Consider the following 15,072-nt stretch of genomic DNA (forward strand, 5'->3'; position numbering starts at 1 on the left):
GGTATGGAAATGTGTTTACATAAAGATGACCAGAATAGTAATACATTTAGCTACTGATGATTTCATTGTAGTTCACCATTTATGCTGGTCATCTCTCTGAGTTATCTTTTCTTCCTCCCATTATTCCTCTTGATTTAATTGTCATGGCACTGCACTGCATCAGTATGTAAAGATTCATCATAGAAGTATCCATGTCAGATTGACCATTCCACCTCACACGGGATGTTGCAAATAGTGAGGAGAGATTATTTCCATTTGAGAGAGAAAAGGTTACATCATCATAACTGACCAGTCATTGTAGGGGTCCATTCATGTACTCTACTGTATACTTAACAACATAAAACAAGGTATATTTCAAGAGCAAGGGATCGCAGTAAACATCCACCCTAAATCTTCTTCCACACTGGGAGAAAAACAGCATCTGAAAGTTTGATGGGATGCATTTTTACACGTCAGTGCTGTGACCACTTTTACATTGCATCTAATGAGCGATGGGTTTCTTTTGACCCCGACCTGCGCGCACATACAGGTTCTTAACTTCTTATCAGTGTGACGTTGTCGGGAAATGTGTCAATTGTCAGTGTCTAATTATTATGGCTAATATCAACACTACTACTGTTTGATTTTCCTTTTTAGGTTCCCAACTCGTTTTCAGTATGTGGAACTTCTGTCAACCCTAAACCTGGACTACCCATTCCTCAGGGAAAGCATTGGGTCTGGCTATGTAAGATTTTATTTGTTCATGTTGTTACCTGCATCGGTACAATTCTATGTGTCGCTGTTAACCACTGAAACTGAGCGCTATACTTGGTAAACTAAATAATACTTGGTAGACTGGGGTCAGCTCTATGCCTGGTTTGCTCTTTTTCCACATTCTACACACCAATTCTCTCGACCAACAATAATCAATCAAAATGATAAGCTCACAATGTCTTGTAATGTGAGTGACACATTGTGAGCTTGTAGATCTGCTATTTTCAGTGAGTGTCAGAATAGGGGCACTTTTCCCCTACTTTCTAAGGGTTTTCTAGTAAGGGATGCATTCTAGTGTTTCTATTCATCTTTAACAACTTGAAAAACTTTGTTTCACAGGATGCCATGCTTGATTCACTGCACAATAAATTAAAAAAAGAAAGGAAGCTACTTGTGTCTAACAAGGAAATGGCACAAATAACAGAAAAATGGACTGGAAGGAAGCGACCTCGTCAGACAGAGACAGCTGAGGTTAATCCAAGCACCATGGTAAAAAATCTGTTTTAGCTGAAAACTAGTCTGTGCCGAATGAACGTTGGGACCTTTATGCTGATACATTTAAAGGTCCAATGTGTGTATTTTTCAACAATGTTATGCAATTTACTTGAATCTGTAGAACTTGTTTGATTTATAGATTGAGTTCCCACTGAGTTCCCATGTCTCAGACTGACTATCCAAAATAGTAAGTACAATAATGTGTCAATTGTCTCCTTATTTAATTGCATGAGTTATGACTATATTTTATACATGTTTCTTCTACTTTGCCTTCTAAAGCTCGCTTGGGATCTGAGAGATATCACATTGATGTGGACAAACAAATCCTCAATAAGCTCGCTGCGATGGCAGAAAAAAGGTAATTGCCAGAATCTAATTTGAACTAGATTTTCAAGTAACAAAAACTGACTGATGGCAGTAGCACCCTGAATCACTGACTCACTCACTACTTGACTGACATTTGTTCTCGTGATTTTAAAGGATTATGTTGGGTTCCAGCACATACCCTAAGGGGCTGGCAGGGAACGAGGGGGCGGACAAGCTTGCCAAAAGGGCAACTCAGCAGGAGATAGCATTACGAGTGTTACTAGGGAAGGGTGAAGGGAAAGCAATGGTCAAAAAGAAAGGAATGGAAATTTGGCAGAGAAGGTGGGACGAAGACCTGAAAGGACGAGGGTACTACAAGGTACAAAAGACAGTAGCCACTAAGGAGTAGGCTATAATGAAAAGAATAGAAGTGAAGAACAATTCATTACAAGGCTAAGGGTGGGCCACACTGGGTTAAACAGTTACAGCACCCATTTTTACCATGGGTAAGACAGAGAGCAACAAATGTGGAAGTTGTGGGGAAATAGAAAATGTTGAGCATTACTGAACTGTGAAAGGTACATAGAGGAAAGAGCACAACTGAAGGACAAAGTTAATGATGCAGGATAGAATGGGATTTGTCAGGGATTCTAGGAGCAGAGGGAAAGGGTGTAGTGTAGCTATGGTGAGGAAGGCACTGTTTACATTTCTATACACTACAAACCTGAGTAGTAGGAAATAACTAAGGTTGCCAACCGTCCCGTAAAATACGGGTTTGTATCGTATTTGACAACTAAAAGACCTGTACCGTAATGAACCGATACGGGACTCACTTAATCCCGTATTTTGGGGTCGTGGAAGAATGACAGCGCGTTATGGTGATTCTCAGTCGCTCACATGCGGACACTCACACATACACACACAAGCAGAAGGGGCAGCCATCTGAGCTATGGGAACAGGAGGAATACATGGAACCTGCTGTCTAGAGAGGCGCTAGGCACAGCTCATTGGTCAGTACTCTTCATAGGCATGCAGCAGAGCCAATCACTATGCAGTGTCGTATCTTAGCAACTATTTCACCAGGCTCCCGGTCCAAAACATTGAAAAAACTAATGGATGCTGTTCACAGCCAAACATCTTATCTACCTCAGAGTCAGAAAGTTCTAGTAGTGAGATATAACTAAAAAAGAAGAAAAACTAAGTGCAGAGCTGAGTGGGAAAAAGATTTGGTGGATTTTTATGAAACAAAAGCTTTGCAGTTTGAAAGTGGATATTCAACCTTTCCCTACAGCTGCAATGTTGGTGAGTTTAATGTCGTTTAATACAAGCAGATGCAAATTGGATGAATGGGGAGTCAATGGTTTATGGCAAGTCACTTCATATCATTAGGCTATAATAAATCTAGAGTTGCAAATTGCAAAGGACTGTGCTGTCATCATGTGCCAGTTAGCCCTGACAGGGACACATATAGGCTACTGTAGTTCCTTGTTCATCAAGCAACTCTAGAGCAGTGGTTCCCAAACTTTTTCATGTCAAGGACCCCCGCTGTAAGCACTGGACCAGGGCTACAGGACCCTCAAATTGACACTAATGAGCCTGCGGACCCCCAATTGAAAACCTAATGCCATGGACCCCCATAAGAGAAGATAAGGCTCTAGCAGTGATTCTCAACCCGTTTAATTTCAAGGACCCCCAGTTTGTCATGCATTAGTCCACGGACTCCCATTTAATGGCATTTCTAGTTTTCTACCTCTGGAACCCCCAATTTATATTGTAAAATCTATGTTAATTTAACTCTGAGAGTATACAAATGGAACCAAATGGACCTGCACTCTCAGAGTTACAGACCCATAAGGATCCATTTGGTTCCAAAGTATCATTTAGCTGGAGACCCCTTGGAACTCACTCAAGGACCCCTGGGGGTCCCCGGACCCCATTTTGGGAACCACTGGCTTAGTAACTGTAAATGTGAATTTAAACCAGGTACTGAGAAGCCTGTATGCTTTGTAAAATGGTCTGAAATAAGGTCAAGTTTATGATTTGAACATTTGCCATTTAAGGCTTAATATTTTGTATGCTGTTTGTTAAACCTATAAAACCTTATGGCATGAACTATATGTTGGAAGGGTTAGGGTAGAGCAAAGTTTTAGGTCAGTGCAGACTGCAGATTCATTCAAGTCATGTATACTTTCCAAATCATACCTTTACTAACTTTTAGATTTCGTTTTTTGTCAATTTCATACTGCTAAATGGTCAATGTAATTACTAATTAAGTACCCCAACACTGATACACTGTTATATATTTTTTTTTAACCATTAAAATCAACTAAATCATATTATAATGCAAGTAGATGTAATGACTAATATTTATTCATAATAAAAATAATGCATACTATATACTGTAGCACTTTTACACTCTCAAACAGCTCATATAGGCCTACATGTCAATACAGGTCAGGTAGTATTTGATATTAATTATATAATATTATATTACAATTACAATATTACAACTAGAAATATTGTTCCTGAAAAAACAATGTGGGGTCGCTGGAAGCCAAAAGATTGTACTGTGTTGTTTAATTTAATGTAATTGATTAACGTAATTTAGACCTGAAATTGGGGGGGGGGGGGGGTTTGACCAGAAATTACCCAATTTTTCTATAAAATTTTCAAATAAGGGACACCAATTTTTAATAAGGGACACCAAAAAATTTCGCAGCGGAAAAAAATTACGCAGCGGACACGCGGCTTCGCCGCGTGCCCGAGAAATGTCCCTTATTTGAAAATCTAATAGTTGGCAACCCTAGAAATAACTGCATTTTTGCCTCCTACATGATGAATTCCTGTTCTGTTCTTTGACTACATAGAAGTGTCTATTTGTATGTCTCTAAATGTTTTGATGAATTGAACAATGTGGACCCTGTTGTAAACAAGTGTAATGCTTAATAGACCCTATTCACGTGACGTCAGTTACTCTTCCGGTTTAGACTTTGTAGGGGATAATATTTAATTCTCCATTGAGTTTCTATGGACCTCTTCTGATCTACGGCTACAATATTTAATTTCGACCGGTACATTATAAGGTAATGGTATTTATGGCTTTGCGATGATCCTGTCTTGCTAATGTTATCGGTCTTTTGCATTTTACTGTTATGAAAATGTCTACGTTAGTTGGAAATGGAAGCTAACGAATGCTAATAATGCTAGCGATTTTCCTCTTGTATATTTAGCCTGGTTTATGTTAAGCTTTACCTTTTTATATGAATGTATAATGATCACTATACCTCCACCATACATTTGACTCTTGTCCAAAGCTTTTAATATAATCTGTTTCCATATATATCAATCATTTTAGTCATTTGTTTAAGTGATTTTGTCCTGACACCTTTCTTGTGATGCATAGCCTAGGGGGCTGAACAATGTTAGTTTTAGTTACGCTGACACAGCCTCTCGTTCATGCTCATTTTTGTTAAACATTTGGCCTTTGATTTGATTTGATTTGATTTATTTAGAAAAGCAATCATAATACAACATTATAATCAGCGATTCAAGGATTACACAGTAAAGTCCAAAGACTTATTTCCACAGGGGTCCTCTCACACTGAACAATACTTTAAAATACATCACAAATACATCCCTATCCATCCCTCTAAGTCTCTAAGATGACCCCTTATAGGGGAACCTTTTCCAGTAGCCATTTTTTTGTCTTAGTTTTATGTCCTCAAATTGGAGGTCAGTTTAACACTGGATTTAACACAGGCTATTCCACTGTGTGGCTCCTATATAAATGAATGAGCCTTTGCCCACTTTACTGTGGTCCAGTGCCACTTTAAAGTGGCACTGGATAAGGGAGTTGGCCACCACTAATTTTGTCTCCCTATCCATGTATCTTGCTGTTCGAGCTAGAAACTTAGTTAGTCCGGAGACCTTGTTTAGCACCTTGCTGGCCATACTTCACTTTCAACAAAACTGTAAGCAAAGTGCACCTGTAGAACAGAACAAGGATTTTCTAGCAGTTCAGTTTCTGAAAATTTGTTCCAAGTTCAAGTTACAAACTATTCCATTTTCTCCCACATAAGGTTCCAGAGCCCATGAGGAAACCACATTTTGCCATCCTGATTGAAGCGCCCATGGACGCCCCCAGAGCACTCCAGAGGAACAACGCCCCCAGAGCGTTCCAGAGCAGGGCAAGTAATAGTACTTAAGTTACATTGTGTCATTCTGTTAGAGCAGCCATCGTCTTCCTGTGTTCCTGGCATTAAAGGACATGTACCATGTCTCATTCTTCCATTGTATGGCTTTTGCCTACTTTCTGTATCATTGCCTAGAAGACCCCTGGCTTAGAGCCTGTGCGCGCACGCACTCATTCACACACACACACACACACACACACACACACACACACAGATTGGTAAATTAATAGAAAGATTACAGTAGGTCGATAAGTATTGCACTTCAAAGTACAATTGTGGAGTCCTTTGTTTTTAGCTGACATGTTTTCCCTTCCTTCCAGAACTAGGAGGTGAGAGCTGTGCAGTCAACAGACCTGGGTTGGAGCTGGACATGGAGCATCTGGAAGTGCTGTTTTCCCAAAATTCCCACTCGATCAATTATCATTGTAAATAGTGTCTTTATAATAGCCTATATTCATTTTATTATTATTGTATAGTGTAAATAAAGTGTGTATTATTTTTCTTACTTTGAGTCAATCACATGTTTCTAGTACAATTCTGTTTCTAGTCAAATAAATAGTGTGTATTAATCTAAAAAAAAATGACATTTGTGTTTGGTAGATTATTTCACAATGTTTCTTGGCAGTATAACCAGCGTTGGACAAAGTTCTCAACGGCAGTACAGTCAAAATATTACTCCTGGTTAAATTTGACTACTACAAGTGAAAGTTGTTTGTCAAACATGTGTAGGCCTACTTGAGTTAAAGTACTGGAGCAAATGTTTAAACAGTAAGAATTTAACAGCACAAATTACAAAGTAAATTTTTAGTTTATTATCAATACATTGCTGTTTTACAATTTTGACTTAAAATATTTCTGATGTACAAGCTCACAAATGCATCGCAACACATTGTGAGCTTGTACTGTAGATCTTATTTCCACTATATTTGAAATATGGCTTAATGATTGGTTAATTACTACTTAGTGGATTGAAATGGAGTGGCTGAGGAATGTGATTAAAATCTGTTTTTGCTGTTCAGACTGCATAAAAACAATGCGACTCTAATCTGGATAGCCCACAAATCAGATTTGGGATGCCAGTCTGGGCAGGGCCTTAGCATATTCAGTGACAGTATTGTTGCCTGGGTCAGAAATCTCCTATCCGTATTCTAAAAGCATTAAAAGTAGCAGATCAAAACAAAACTAGCCATAAAATACAAACATCAATTGCTTTCTAGTGCATACATCTATTAAGAGAACTTCAACAGGTACAGAGGGGAAAGAATGTAGGCCTACACTACAGTATACACCATGCCAGTGGAATTAAATTGTTACCACAATTTGTTAATTCATCAATAAGTATACAGTATAGTCTACAGCATACATGGGCAACTGGCGGCCACACACGACGCCCCCACCTACACTTCATGTGGCCCACAGGTTAATATCAGAATACTGATATATTATTGATTTCAGCTGTAATTGTTTTGTCCTATTTGATAGCTTTGATGTCTGTTCCTGTATAATCAAATGTAATATACTCATACGTATCATCTAGCATGTATAAAGATAACACACACAAAAATGGAAGTATTTCTAAACTGTCTTTTTTTAATATAGGTTTAGTGAATTTGGCATTTGTACAATATCCAAAGCAAAAAAATAATTTACATGTTTTATTTCTAGGCCCTTGGCAGGTACATCTATCAATTAACAACAGTGAATAAAATGTACACAATGTCAGGGAACATTTAGGCCCTTGAAGACTCTCCACTTAAGAAACTTGACCCGAGTTGGTGCTGTACTCGTCTTCGTCTGCTTTTTTTCCCCCCTCCAAACACCAAATCTCTTAGTGACAATCACTGATGTACAAGTTCAGAACACAAGCTTGTAGATCTACTATACAGTCCATCTTGGCTCATTTAATGTGCCTACACTGGATGACCTTCATCACTGACGATGCAGTTTGATCATCGATCTTTGGTTTGTGATATTTCAGCACAATCCAGAAGGAATCCCTTTTTTCAGGAGAGTAGAAAGGAAGCTCCCCAGGTCTTCATCCTGACAAAGTACAGCAGAACAGGAAGTTAATAATAAGCACTGTAGGAGAATTTATTTGATCGCCTTTTAAACTTTTTTCCGGTTTAGAACAAATCATCAGTATGATGATTCATGCGTTAATATCTTGAGGTTATAACAAATGTAAAAATACACTATGTGATTAAAAAGTCAGAACACACACCCTATCGAATGGTGAAACCGTAACAGCTATTCTACTTTAGTGTTTCGAATTAGTGTCCTTTGTTTCAGTGAATGGAAAATATCAGCTACAATTACATTCTATAGACAACGGTGTGCTTCCAATTTTGTTGCCACAAAATTGTAAACAATAACACTTTGGTATTATATATAACACTGTGGTTATAGATACTGTAAGTGTAAGTAGTGATTAGTACTATTAGTAACCTGAAATCACGAGGAAACATTGCAACACGTTTTGGTGTCAGATACTGTACCATGCATACTGTAATATGCATTACTGCTTATTCAGCACTCTGGGAAGATGGCACAAGCACACAGAGCCCACCAATGTCACTTACTAGAAAATAATTAAAATAAAGTCTCTCTGCTTTCAGCCCTTAGGTTTTTAACCACATGACCCCCACAAGCATCATTAAGGGACCAAGAAGACACGCAGTGACTTTGGTCACTTCTTGTATTTGTGTTTTTTTTTCTTCTTCCGCCAAAAATAGCTGTTCTGACTGAACCGTGCAGTCGCTTTTTACGAAACTCTGTAATCTGGTAGAGGGCCATGCCAAACGGTGACCATGTGAAGCCCATGACCATTGGCCAAATGGTGGCGCTATAGCACTGAAAATGCAAACTTTGAACGTGCATATCTCATGAACCGTTTGACCGTTGGCAATGACACTTTGATACACATATTTGTCTCCTCATGGCGAACAACTTTCGTATTCTGACTTTTGACCTCTGACCTTTACATTACCCACCATTTTGAATTATATGAAAACCATTTAAAATCTATCTCCTCCCAGAATCTTTGATCAAAATGTACAAAAACGTCTACACTTGAACTTTGGACTTAAACGAACAAAAAATCGTAACAGATTTCTTTTAAGTGAAAAAATGAAGTTTTTATGAGCCAACGAAAATGCTGTTTTGTGATAGCTGTTCTGACTGAACCGTGCAGTCGGTTTTTACGAAACTCTGTAATCTGGTAGAGGGCCATGCCAAACAGTGACCATGTGAAGCCCATGACCATTGGCCAAATGGTGGCGCTATAGCACTGAAAATGCAAACTTTGAACTTGCATATCTCATGAACCGTTTGACCGTTGGCAATGACACTTTGATACACATATTTGTCTCCTCATGGCGAACAACTTTCGTATTCTGAGTTTTGACCTCTGACCTTTAGATTACCCACCATTTTGAATTATATGAAAACCATTTAAAATCTATCTCCTCCCAGAATCTTTGATCAAATTGTACAAAAACGTCTACACTTGAACTTTGGACTTAAACGAACAAAAAATCGTAACAGATTTCTTTTAAGTGAAAAAATGAAGTTTTTATGAGCCAATGAAAGTTTCTGTTTTGTGAAACCTCTCATGCAACTAATACGTCTTCCAAATACGGTTGGCAGCTAATACCTATACTGCATGATGTTATTGTATAGAATGAGTCAACTGACAGTGTCTGCTTAGCTCAGTCGGTAGAGCTCTCACCTTTGGACCACAGGGTCACTGGTTCAAATCCGGGTAGGGACTACTCAGCCTGTGATTCTTATTTGTGCATATTGCTCTCTCTATATAATCTCTCTCTCTCTCTCTCTCTCCCTCTCCACCCCCCTCTCTCTCTCTCTCTCTCTCTCTCTCTCTCTCTCTCTCGCCACCCCTCTCTACCCCACCCCCTCTCTCTCTCTCTCTCTCCCTATCTCTCCACCTCTCTCTCTCTCTCTCTCTCTCTCTCCACCCCTCTCTCTCCTTCTCTTTCTCTTTCTCTCTCCCTCTCCTTGGTCCCGCCTTATCGCTGCTTGCAGCTATATTTAATCCTTATTTTAGGCATGTAGGCAAATATTTGGCTAAAATAGGTGATCTACAAGCTCAGATTAGCTGATGTGAACTTTCAGATCAGCTATTGTCAGCGAAGACATTTGGTGTACAGGGACAAAAAGGAGAGCACCAAGTACAGACCCCTGGGGGACCGCAGTCCACAAAATATATAGGGTTTAAAGCTGCTATAAGCAATATTTTTTCAGTATTTACTCATTGCTGGCTGTCTGAATACCAAAAGAAAAGAAAAAAAGGTAATTACAAATTTGACACCAAGTGGTTAAAAATTCAGTATTACAAAGTAAAATCCAGAGTGATTTAACAGTGTGGAAAAACCAACCCTTAATAGCTTAGATTTAAATGATCACGCCAGATATCAGAAAAAACTATTTCAGCCAAATGTGCTTAGAATTACCTGATAACTCCAGGAGAACCTTTGTGTTGGTGTCTTCAGCTGAAGATGACACTTTGAGGACTATAGATTCCACCATGACCGTACTGTCAGGGAGGTGCTGGACGATGTAACCTTTTAACACACTGTAGCACAAACAAATACAAATCATTTCAGTATAAGTGTATTGCAAGCATAATTCACATTTTTTTGCCCCAATGTGATTTTATCACATTATTGATAATTTTATGACATAATCTATTATTTTTCTAAGACAGTTTGAATGGAAGACTGACCAATGGAACACCCGTTCTCTCTAGATTAATTGGACTATGCGAAGTGTGCAAGATTAACAATGCATATTAATTAATTATTATATTTCATGATACAGAATGAAATTATGTACTTCTCAAAGTGGGGTCCTGTTTTACTAACAAAGACAAAAGCACTTTACCTTCATAATCAAACAGATACTGTTCAATGAAGAACTTGTACCCCTTTTCCCGTTTGGAAGATGGTGTGTCTGAAAACTGAGCAGCAAGCCTTTCAACATCATTGAACCGCATTTGCGGCAGGTGGGCAAGGGATTTTGTGAATTCCATACCCTGAAATTAATAATGATATACATGGAAATGGTTTAAATTAAGAGCTTTGATCAAGTCAGTAACTTAGTATAATGATGGATATCCACTGAGGATTGATGTCTATCAAATAATTGATATACAAAATAAATACAATTGTATTTTCACTAAAAAATAATAAATCGCTAATAAAGTATACGTAAGCTTGCAGACCTAAAATGAAAAACATCATAGCCCAGCTAACATTTCCCCGCTAGCTACCGCCTCCCGCTGTCGCCTTCACAGCGTAGCACGCCCGGGCTGGCTTGGCCTTCCCCCCGCTGTCCGCGCGTCAAACGATCGCGATCAGTTACTTTTTAATGCGATCGTGAATTTACAGCGATTTACAGTCCCTCCTCACGCTGACGTAAGGCTTGCCTCCCCCGCCCGTCTCTCTCTCTCTCTCAGACAAGGATGTGCATTATATGTATAAAATACATAATTTTTTAACTATTGAATATAATTAAGTGGATTCTTCTTCTACTTCTTCTTCTTGCGGTTATATTTATTATTATTATTATTGTTGTTGTTATTACCTAGCCTGGAGCCGAGGCTTTACCCGGCATGCATTGCAGTGTTGTTGTTTTTGTTGAATCGACGTACGGGGGTGGAGGCAGTCGCAGAAGACAAGACTCTCCAACAAATGCTTATATTAGTTCTTACACAGTTTTTCTCCGGAGAAATTCAGTTGAAAGGTCAGTGTATTTTTATATCCGATATCTACCGTGTGTAGTGTAATTGCACGTGTTAAAATCGTTTCGATCTTTATCTGTGTTACTGTGTATGTTTCCCTCTAGCTAGCTAGCCTAGCTACCTGGGCAATCTATTGTTTGGACGAGGGGATAAGGTTAGCATTAGCAAACGTATAACTCATGCTATTTTAACAGGTAACTTCTTATTGTGTTGATAAGTCCTTAAACACAATTATTCGAATTAGATAAGATTTGATACGTTGCTTGTGTAGACTACATAAACAGCATTTAGCTGTAAATCACATTTTTTGTCATTCTTTGTTTTAGAACTTCTCCTATGGTACCACATCAATACAGCATGGGGTCTGTGTGTATGTGGGGTCTGCAAGGCTAAATCTTCGTCAAATGTCTGTCTTGCAAATGTAAAAAATATCACATAGTAGGCTAATGTTTAAAACAGACTTTTTTTGTTATTCTATTATAGGTGCAGATGCAGTGACCAAAATGAGCATTGCCATGCAGGTACGTTCTTCTGAGCCATTTCTTTTACTCTTCTCTCTGTTGTCTCCTCTAAAGGAACTTTGCTAGGCCACAATTGCAAATAAAGATTTGTCTAATTACAACACATTTTGATTTAATTTTTGTCATTTTGTTGTTTTATTCTAAGCCTGATTTTTACACTTGGTTGCATGCTGAATATAGCTGGTCTACAAGCTCGCAGCACATTGTGTGCTTGTAGATCTTCTGTTTTCATCAAATTGATTTTTATGTACATACAATGTTTACCATTTTGTTGTTACTGTGATTTCAGACACAGGACTTGGATCTGTTGGGCGTACAAACGGTAAGAACATTTCTACCACTGAATTAAGGTTGCATGCTACAAGCTCTCTTGCCTCAAGTTTGCTGTTACATTTGAAAGAAATTTGACTTGAATTTGATTTCATTTTACAGACAAGGTGACATGCTGTACAGAGCTGAGACATCGTTCTTTAATTTAAGGTAATTGTTCATTTTACCAAGGACAGAAAATTGGCACCCAACAATGTGTAACTGTGTACCATTGTTACCATCATAAGATTTTAAATGACTGAGGTGTATTATGATGAGTACTGTGGCACTCTGTGCCACACTATGAGCTTGTAGATCTGCTATTTTTCAACAGATAACAGCTTTTTAAAAGTGATGGTAGGTAGGCCTATGATTAAGGTGAAAATAATTTATTTAATTAATTCTGTGATTTCAGACGAACTTTCGCTGGAGGAAGACCTATCGACTTCAAATGCAACCTCTGCTGGAAAGGCTACCACCAGTCGGGTTTCCCTGACCCTCTACTATACGCAACATCCAGACCTCAAGGAACGCACCCAGCTTTCCGTGCTCGGACATACAGACATGGGGACATACATACATTGCTACGCTCAGAAACTCCTGACTCCACTCAGAAGAGAATTGGTGTTTTAAAGACTTAAGCACTTACACTTGAGAACTGATGTCTTCTAAATCCTCACAGATTTTAGTTAAAACATTTGCTGCAAAATAATATATATTTACAGATTTGTGCCACATTTTCACGATGTTTCAAAATTAGCAAATCTACAAACTCGTTTTCAACAGCTTACAGCTTTTTAAATAATGGTTAAAGTGGCTAAAACCAGGGGATCTTGGACTTCAGTGACAGGGACCTGGGGTCTGAGAGCCGGAGACGTTGGACAGGGTGCATTTTGGAACTTCTGCTGGCGGCCACCACCAGTCAGGCTTCATAAAGGAAGGAAACGGACAGGCACGGCAGGCAGCTCATCAAATGGTGGTCCGTGGCTCAAATGCTGAATAACTTTGGCATGAAAAGGGTTCAAACCCACCGCTATAGGGGTTTCATTGAATTTCTTGAATGTATGCTGCACGATTTCTTGCTCAAAAGGTGAATCTCGATTGTGTGTTCTGTTTATTGCTGTGTAACTGTTATTGCAACATTACTGGGCCTACATAACTAACTCCACACAGAATAGACTTGGTGTTTTATAGAAATTAAACTTGAACTGATTCCACAAAATGTCTTCTAAATCCTCGCAGATTTTAGTTAAAACGTTCACTGTGTTTGGGCCACATTTTAGTATTAGCAAATCTACAAGCTTGTGAGCTTGTAAATCTGCCAACAATCTAACAGCTTTTAAAATTATGGTTAAAGTGTTTGAATGGTATGACTGTTTTCTGAAAAGCCTAGATGTTTCTGTATCATTGGTGTTCAAACGATTTACTCCAATCTGAAAATATGTTGTTCCAGGGACCGCGCTACGAGCTTGTAGGTCTGCTATTTAGTTTTATCCTGAAAATGTGCAAATCTTTGAATATATATTGTTTCAGAGCAAACGTTTTTAAACTCATCTTTGCTTCTGGGTAGTCCCTGGAACAACATATTTTCAGATACTGTAGGTGTCTGCGGCCAATTTCATAATATTTCTGGGGTCCTTGACATAACATAATTTGAGAACCACTAATATAGAAACATAGGTTTTTCAGAAAACTGTGGAAATGTGGACACAATCTTATCCAACATGTTCTGGTGGTTTCAGGAAAGTTGGTGTTTTATAGATTTTAGAAGCCAGTGGTTCTCAGAGTGGTCTTAAAGTGCATTCTCAGCAAAATGACATAAAAATCAACCACTTGTATTCTAAACTTGGTTGTTTACATATTTTTTCTATGTGCCTAAATGATTTCATTGTAACCTTTTTTTTTCCTAATAAAGAAACAAAATTAAGTATACATTTGCTGCTTTATTATGTTTCTATAAATATGTGGGAGGGAGGTGAGCATGGGGGAGGATCGAGGATATATGGGGGGGGGGGGGGGGGGTGTCATAAGACAGCTCCACGCTGTCCTGCTGCTGCCGTCGTAGCTGACGTTCGAGTCGCGGCAGAGAAGCGGGGCGCCGGCTACACGCGCGTCGGCGCGCACGGCACACGCTGATCAAGAACGACGCGGCCACATCGTGCGACGCGCCCGGCGGAGGACACGATCGGCGGCGCGCGGCGACCGCCTCCCGCAGGCGGCGCGCCATAACTTGCTAGCTGGGAGCCTACTTGTCTATCTATATGAAACAGATTATGTGCCCTAACCTCTGTTAAAAATGTAAGGCTAATTTTGGTTATAGTATGTACATACAGAGTTGGATACACACTGACTGAATGGATGATAGATTTATTTAATACTGTATTAAGCAGAAATGTAAACAGCACGATCGAGGTGCAGTCACATAAAATGATAACACAAAAAGTCCTGAGGGCTAAATAAACACCAATGATTAGTTTGCATCATGTGGGGTTACAATTAAATTCAACCGTTAAAGGATCTAGTTATAAAACAAAACGGACTCCCTGCCGTTTATTTAAAAAAAGAAATCAGATAAACAAAGGCAAACAGCAGCCGCAGTAGCATTAGCATTGATACTTACAAGTTACACGCACATCCAAACAAGACATTTAAGGCAATTCAAAAATGGTAAAGTATAAAAGACGGATACCATTATCAAGACAAAAAGATGGTAAAACTGAAAACAGTATTAATGTTA

General features: G+C 38.9%; 1 protein-coding gene and 2 long non-coding RNA genes across 3 annotated transcripts in view; all 3 read left to right on the forward strand.

Moving 5' to 3' along the window:
- uggt1 (UDP-glucose glycoprotein glucosyltransferase 1) overlaps nt 1–15,072 on the forward strand; it is a 285,869-nt gene that overhangs the window by 62,865 nt on the left and 207,932 nt on the right. The gene's annotated exons all lie outside the window — the stretch shown is intronic.
- Nucleotides 4,540–6,259, forward strand: LOC308329530. Its single transcript, XR_013965404.1, has 3 exons — nt 4,540–4,637; nt 5,634–5,741; nt 6,068–6,259. It is a non-coding gene; the product is annotated as an uncharacterized lncRNA (long non-coding RNA).
- On the forward strand, nt 11,989–14,142 carry LOC308329386. Its single transcript, XR_013965384.1, has 4 exons — nt 11,989–12,026; nt 12,316–12,348; nt 12,459–12,506; nt 12,751–14,142. It is a non-coding gene; the product is annotated as an uncharacterized lncRNA (long non-coding RNA).

The sequence above is a fragment of the Protomyctophum bolini genome, assembly GCF_963924005.1.
Source record: "Protomyctophum bolini genome assembly, chromosome: 15".
In the NCBI taxonomy this organism is placed as follows: Eukaryota; Metazoa; Chordata; class Actinopteri; order Myctophiformes; family Myctophidae; genus Protomyctophum; species Protomyctophum bolini.